Source organism: Montipora capricornis, chromosome 10 (genome assembly GCF_036669925.1).
Source record: "Montipora capricornis isolate CH-2021 chromosome 10, ASM3666992v2, whole genome shotgun sequence".
NCBI classification, from domain to species: Eukaryota; Metazoa; Cnidaria; class Anthozoa; order Scleractinia; family Acroporidae; genus Montipora; species Montipora capricornis.
This window is the reverse complement of record NC_090892.1, coordinates 12,550,979-12,558,451: the sequence shown is the minus strand read 5'-3', so window position 1 is coordinate 12,558,451 and position 7,473 is coordinate 12,550,979. Positions and strand designations below refer to the sequence as shown.

Sequence of the window (7,473 nt, the reverse complement as noted above, 5' to 3'; positions counted from 1 at the left end):
GTATTTTTTCCAGTTTATGAATATGCAGGAAAAGCAGATTTTTAACAAATGTTATTGAAATCCAAAAATAAAATTGGGGGTAGCCATGCATTTTCAAAGATAATTCATGAATAATATTAACATACAAAGCAATGTATGGGGTTCTTTTCCAAATTGAAGCTCAATTATCTCTGAGACATGCAAGGTTACCCCCACTACCAAGAGTACTTGCTGAGTTCTGCTTTCTCTGCATAGTGTTAAACTGCACAAAAATATCCATGTATTGGTAAGCACCACCAATAGGAAACTAGAGTCTTGAAATGTGCAGAACGCATTGCAGGAACAATAGTAGGCACCATCTTCAATTAAGAGCAAAATGTCTGTTTCCACTAATTTTTGGCTAACAGCCAGTCTTCAGCTTCACACCTGCCAAAAATGCAAACAAATCTCTCCAATGAACTCTTTTAACTTCAGAAGGAAAACAATGTACAGAGTGTCGAGGAAAGTGAACTCCGCTAGTTAGTTTCCATTTAGTCATTATCTTTTATAATGTTTTTAACAGCACAAGCAAACTATGTTAACTGCACAGTGCTGCTTTATGTCTGACCCTTAGGCATTAAAATTAATTATAATAATTATCATAATCCACCTGCTTGTCTTGTTTTAAATATTCCAACACAAATAATAAATTTTCAGACTACTGGTCATTATCCATACAGCAAAAAGACCCATCACTGTTCATCCTTCTACAACCTTACTACATAACAAAAAATTATTTACAAAAACCTTGACTACCAGGTTGCATAAAATAGTACATTATTTTGAGGATGAGCATTGTTTTTTCTGTCCCTTGTTAATGCATCATGATCATTACTGATGAGTATCATGGTCCGTTAATAAGTCAAGTGTTTTGTTGAGAACTTTATCATATAACAACAATGTTTATATAATTATTATAACCACTATTAAATAGCTGCTGAAAATGTATAATTTTATTGTGTTCAGCCAAAACACGACTGTCCAGAAACTCTCAACAGTGAGTTGTCAATATTATCCAACAAGGCTCTCCAAGTTTGATCAAAAACTGTTTCACTGATTGGACCAATTCCTTGATGAAGCTGGCAGCTAGACATGTATGCAATAATTCAAACATCTTGTCAATCATCCATTGCTACTGAATTACTGGGGTAGAGGTGGAGTGTCTGGTAAGTGACACGTTTCCCACAATGCCAAATGGCCTGCATAAGTCTGCCAAAACCAGTGTCCCTTGGCTGAAAGATAAAAGTGTTTTATTCCTTACTACATACAAATATTCTTGAAACTAAAACTTTCCAGATAACATGGACTGGTCATCTTTGGTCTGATACCATTGCAATTTGTAATGTTAAATAGTAATGAAAGGAAAGCCTAAAAAAATTAAAAGGGAATTTAATCCATCACTCTGCCATACCAGTGTGGTAGGTAGGTAAAGTCTGCTACGAGCCTAGAAGGCCCATCAGGCCGGCGCTTATCTCTGGTTTCTGTAACATGAAGCGACTGGGAGTATTTCTACTCCCCCCTGGATGGGATGCCAGTCCTTTGCAGGGTTACCCCCAGCATTAACTTCGCTGGTACCCATTTATACACCTGGGTGGAGAGAGGCACCGTGAGAATAAAGTGTCTTGCCAAAGAACACAACACAATGTCCCCGGCCACGACACAAACCCGGACCACTCAATCCGGCGTTCAGCGCACTAACCATGAGACCAGTGTGGTGCTCCACTGATAAATTTTATTATTTATTAAAATTATTATTTTTCACCTAGCTGGTCATTTTGTGAGGATGTACATACATGTACGAAGCTCCTATACTTGAACTACAGAAAGAAGTTAGGAACTATTCTTAAGCAGTAACTGGCCATGCAGCTTTGGCTTTGGGTTATAATAAATTCTCATAATGACAAATATGATAATTACATTTTCTAGTCCTCGAACCAGCTGGTTCTTCATAACGACAACAAACTCTTTGTGGCTAAGGACCCCATCGTCTGAAAAAAAAAAGGGTTAAAAAAAGCCATCAAGTAAGCAACATGGATCTACGCTTTGGTAATTTGACACACTTTTCTGGCTTCATAGTTTTTTTTTTCTCTCTTTTACGGTACAAGAAGCTTGCATGTACAGAAAGTAAGCATCCTTACCCTGTGAGCAAAGCCACTTAATCAGGAAGAGGAAAGTAGATTGAAAGATAGTAAGATAACAATCCTTGTCTCTTCAGGAACGAGAGAAGCTATAAGGCTTGATAACAATGTTCATTTAAATGGAAGACATTCAGCAGGAGGCTGAATGGTGGGAAGCTCCTGGGGATCAGCATCTTTCACACTAAAAAGATTGTGGATTTGAAAGTAGTGAAAACTAGCCTAATATATCAATAGGGAGACAAGCAGTCGAGGGCAGAAAAACAGCCGCATTCAGGTAGTCAAGAAGCATCTAAGTTCTATTTTAAAATTCCTTACATTGGACAATTCTCAATCATAGCACAGAGAAGGATATGCAAACTAGCTAATCAACTATGTCACGCAACACAACGAACTTTGTAAACTTGCATGCTGTTTAAATTCAACCATGATTTCAGACTTTGTAACTTACAGTGACAATGATGAAAGTGCTGTTAAAACATGTTTGGTAAACTATTAAAGAAAGTTGTACTGTTCTACGACTGTCTACAAAATAGCAATACGACTGTCTATTTTATTGTCTACCATTTTCATCAAACATCTTGTACACAACATCCACAACGTTGTCTGTTAAATCTACATCCGTCACTGTTTTTGCAACTTGCTTGAACGTTTCTGCCAGCAAGAAAGAAGAAAGTTAAAAGACGGCCCAATTACACTCAGTCTGTATCAACCTCAGAAAAGGTTAACAGCCTGAAATAATAATTTAGAAATGCTTGTATTGCAAGGAAAACGACCATCAGGCGAATGACAAATATAATGCAACAGCAACAGTTAAAACATTGTGGTTCTGTATCTCTGATCAGGTGTCATGAACTTAACTGTGATTGGTTACACACCATCCCCCTTTTTAAAACAGTTTTCTGAGTCAACATTGAAGTAGAATGAGGATGCAATAGATTAAAAGTAAAACAGTACTTTGCCTCTGTTTTGTTTTCTTTTTCTTTGTTAAACTCAATAAACCTGGGAAAAGTTCCAAATCTATTTGTTCCAACCCAGAAGAAGTATATGATTACATGGATAGAGGCTCCTTGCATCTCTTTGCATCTTCCTGTATCTTGGTAGGAGTTCTAAGCATCAGTTAATAACCACTCTTGATGCCGTAACACATTTCATAAACCAAAGAATTAGAAAGCTGAGATCTGACAACCTCTTTAGGTAGATAAAGTCATGACAATAATAATTACAAATGATTACCATAGATAACCTTAATGAGATACAGGAAATAGTGTTTTTGTCTGATCTCTACCATGCCTGCCATGTTCTAGGAGTAACACATTATCAAGTAATTGGAAGAAAAATTGGTGGTAGCCTGCAAGCAAGCTTCCCGACCCATTGGGCACATTGAAAGGATGGGTGATGTAGCAGCTATCATAACGTGTAATGTGATTGACTCGCTAGTGCTACCCTAGCCAACAACAAAAGACTAAACAATAACAATCATTGAAACAATGACTTATATTTTAAAACAATACAAGCTGCTTTAACAATACCAAACAATAGCAGGTTACAAGAGCTGCTACACTACTGGAAAGGGATGATGGCTCAGAGGTTATGTTTAAAAAGAAAAGAACTCCCAGAGAACACATACAGGGGTTTAAGATGGAGTGAGCGAATGGAAAGAACTAACAGGTATACTCACAAAACATACCCAAGTCCCTACCAAAGAGGCCTTTTAAGCTACCTCTTCACCAGGAATTTACCACTCCTGTTCATGGAAGTGATTGTTAGCAAGAACAAAGAACAATTTAAACAAGGTTATTACCAGGATCAATAGCTTTGCCAGCAGCATGATGAAAACTCAAAGCCATGTCTGCCTCGGAAATGTTTCTCATGAAACAGAAAAAGTCCAAGTAATCCTGAAATGCTATTCCCTATAAAGTGAATAGAGCAGTTTTCAGTTTACTAGGAAAAAAACAGTAAACCTTAGCATTATATTTTACAATGGCCTGACGCAACTGCAACAGGCAAAAGCAGTTCCTTGAACCAGTCCAAATTCAACTGACAAGTACAAATAAAAAAATAGAACTTGACAAGTTCAAAAGGTGGGAAAATAAATTGGTGCTGGCCAATCAGTATTGATGTACTTAATCCTGGTGGTCTTAACTGTTCTGCACTTACATCATCAATTTTTTTGAACCAGTCATTGCCAATTATATAGCAATTGCAATGAAAACACTACTTTTGGACATTCGGCAGCTTTGTCCACATGAGTTCACATATTTTGCTATATACCCTTGATCAAAATGTTGTCTGCACATCGCAATCACTGCATATTGCATATCCCTTATATTAGGCCTGTTACAGGCTTTGATAACTTAATTAATTTGCTTAGCATTCACCACCCTTATTTTCCTACCTGGGAGTCTTCTTGGAAGAATTTCTTCACTTTTCTGAGAATTTTTGCTTTTTTTTTTCATGGAAACTGGAGTAGGTTAACAGCATGTCTGCAAACTCCCATTCTCTTATTCGACCATCTACTGGATCATAAGAATTGAACTGGAAACAACAACATCTCAATCAAAATAGTTATAAAACTGCCCGTTTTCTGACTTTTTTTCTTTGACTTCTTTTCTGACATTGCTCTTAACTAATGTTTCAAGACCATTTACCCAAATCATTGCTTAATAAAATAAAATAATTTATTATAATCAAGTTATTCAATCTTTGAAATTATGGGATTTCACCGAAGCGAGAGTTTTTTTGAAAGGGAGGGAAGTGAAAAAACAGATTTATTCACAAAAATTATATTATTTAACCATGGTATTTCCATGCCCTGCAAGCAGTTGGTTTCTCCTGCAATTCCCGAGAGAGAAACCACTGCGAGCAACCGTTTGATTTTCCATCAAGCATGTGCAAAGTACATCACACCCCATGTGATGCATTTGACATCACTTCCTCACGGGGAAAATATGGAATCACCACACAACCGGCTCACCCAAATGCAGCAGTTCTGTAACTGAACGCATGCACAAGTACTAAAACAAGTTTACTAACTCGTTTTACCCGTACAAATTTAATCCATTCGTCCATGGCACTGGACGGCGGCTTACTCAAAGAAACTAATGGTGGCTCGCAGGGTAGGGTTCCCTGACTGTAAATAGTAATTATCATGGCAGTATCTAAACTTGTGGATGCCCAGACCTACATAATTATGCTGATTGGGCGGCAAACCGTAACCAATCAATGCAAAGACTTCAAATCCTAAGCAAAAAATTGTCGAATACAATAATTATATAAAATAACAGGCAACAAAAATGCATATAAAATCTCTAAAATATAAGAAATTCTCTATTAAATACATACGAAAATAGAATAAGGTCCAACAATAAATAAAAAACTACCTACTCGAATGTCGCTTAGCTTAAGATTTTGAATGAGCGTGTAACGTTGAGTAAACTAGTAATGAATGACTTCTGCATTTGTGATGCTATTGATTTGTTGTTGAGCTTAAAGTGCTACTGTGACAAAATTTGCATCTTTACCATCTAAGCCATTTTAAGACAAAAACATGTAGTCATGTAAGAGAAAAGGAACGCTATTTACTATTTTCAAATATCTCTTTTGTCCAGACAAGTGATGACATCATAAACTCAACCAAATTTTGATCAAATATGATAAAAAAATATATCTCAGCCAATTTGTATCAGAAATGCTTGATTCATTGCAGTAAGATTCTAGTAAATGTGCTCCACAATATGAGCATACCAGTTTTGTTACCATGGCAACATATTGGATCCCACACCTCCCTGATATTAAAGGCTTTGCTGGCCACCTTTCGAGTTCTATTTGATATTTGCCAGTGGTGCCACATCTGCGTGATCATGCAAGCATACAAATATATGTCAGGTCGAGTTTGTGGGCTTGTTAAATGTTTTTCTAGCTTAAGATTATCAAAAATGTTGAAATCAGGTTGCAGGGGACTGGAAAAGAGTGAGTTGCCACGGGAACCAATTTCTTTATAGCCATAGGTGTGTTACCTGTAGAACTATTAATTAGCCTACCAAGTTTCATGGTCTCTGCTACAAATTGACTGAGATAGCTCTATTAATGTACTTGATGTTACATTGGGTTGAGTGAATAATGTCATCAGTGCTGTCATTCGCATAATATTTTACACATTAATTATTTTTTCAAAATTAAATATCTCTGGACCCAATGCAGATATTTCCAAACGGTAATCTTTCCTGGAATTCTATGTGATAAACCTAAAAATTCATTCATAGTGCCCGGCTAACATCTGGGAGTACCCTCGAGGATATCTATGTAGCCTGCGAGCAAGCTCTCTTGGGTGGCTGGGTGGCTGGGTGGGCCACCCACACCACAACCTGCAAGAGAGCTTGCTTGCGGGCTAATGTCTATGATGATGTTGTATTGTGTCACGCAATGGCTGGGAAAGGAAAGGAAAGGAATTTAAAATTATTTAAGTGTCTAGTTGTTCTAGCTCTGGAGCATTAACTGGGGACATTGTAAACTGAAATTACAATTAACACAAATCAAGTTAAATGTTGGTTTTTGCGGAGAGGGGAAACCAGAGTACCCGGAGAAACCTCTTGGTGCAGAGTAGAGAACTAACAAACTCAACCCACATATGACGCCCAATATGGGAATCAAACCCGGGCCACATTGGTGGGAGGCGAGTGCTCTCACCACTGCACTATCCCTGCCATCCCAGCACCACTGCACCATTTCTGCACCCCCATTATCTCTCATGTCTCCTCTACTGTTTTCGCGTCTCTATATTCTGCCCAAGGGCAGGTCATCTCAATCACTGACACTGTTTTGCTCTCTTTGTCGATGATAGTTGCATCAATCCTGTTCACTGTGACATGCATGGTATCTGCACACCAGAGTATATCCAATAGACAATTGCCCTCTCGTTCTCGTACACTGGTTTAGGTTGGACTTTCAAGTACATGTACCATGGTCCTACTGATGTGCCAAGGTCCAACGACGCAAGTATCTCAAAAAACAGAACCTTAAGAGCATTGTTACATTGCGCTAGATACTTTGTTTGCGCTAGTATACTGCATCCTGACCTGCTAGAATGTGCGAGGCATTGTCTGGAGACTTGCTGCACATGTGACAACATTCATCTTCTGGTCTTCCTGTGGTAGAATACCTTCGTTGGTAGCAACTGCTAGTACAACTCTTGCAGACCAACAACTTTGTGCATGCGTGCCGGTGTAGGCGCGTAGGTGTTCGTCATCCCATCTATGCTTCATGAGCTTTCCCTGCCACTTCTCTTCCTCCACTGTTGCTTGAACTTTTCTATGCTGGA

General features: G+C 38.2%; 1 pseudogene; it reads right to left on the bottom strand.

Moving 5' to 3' along the window:
• Positions 1 to 951: 951 nt before the first annotated feature.
• LOC138021894 (calcium uptake protein 1, mitochondrial-like) overlaps positions 952 to 7,473 on the bottom strand; it is a 29,505-nt pseudogene continuing 22,983 nt past the window's right edge.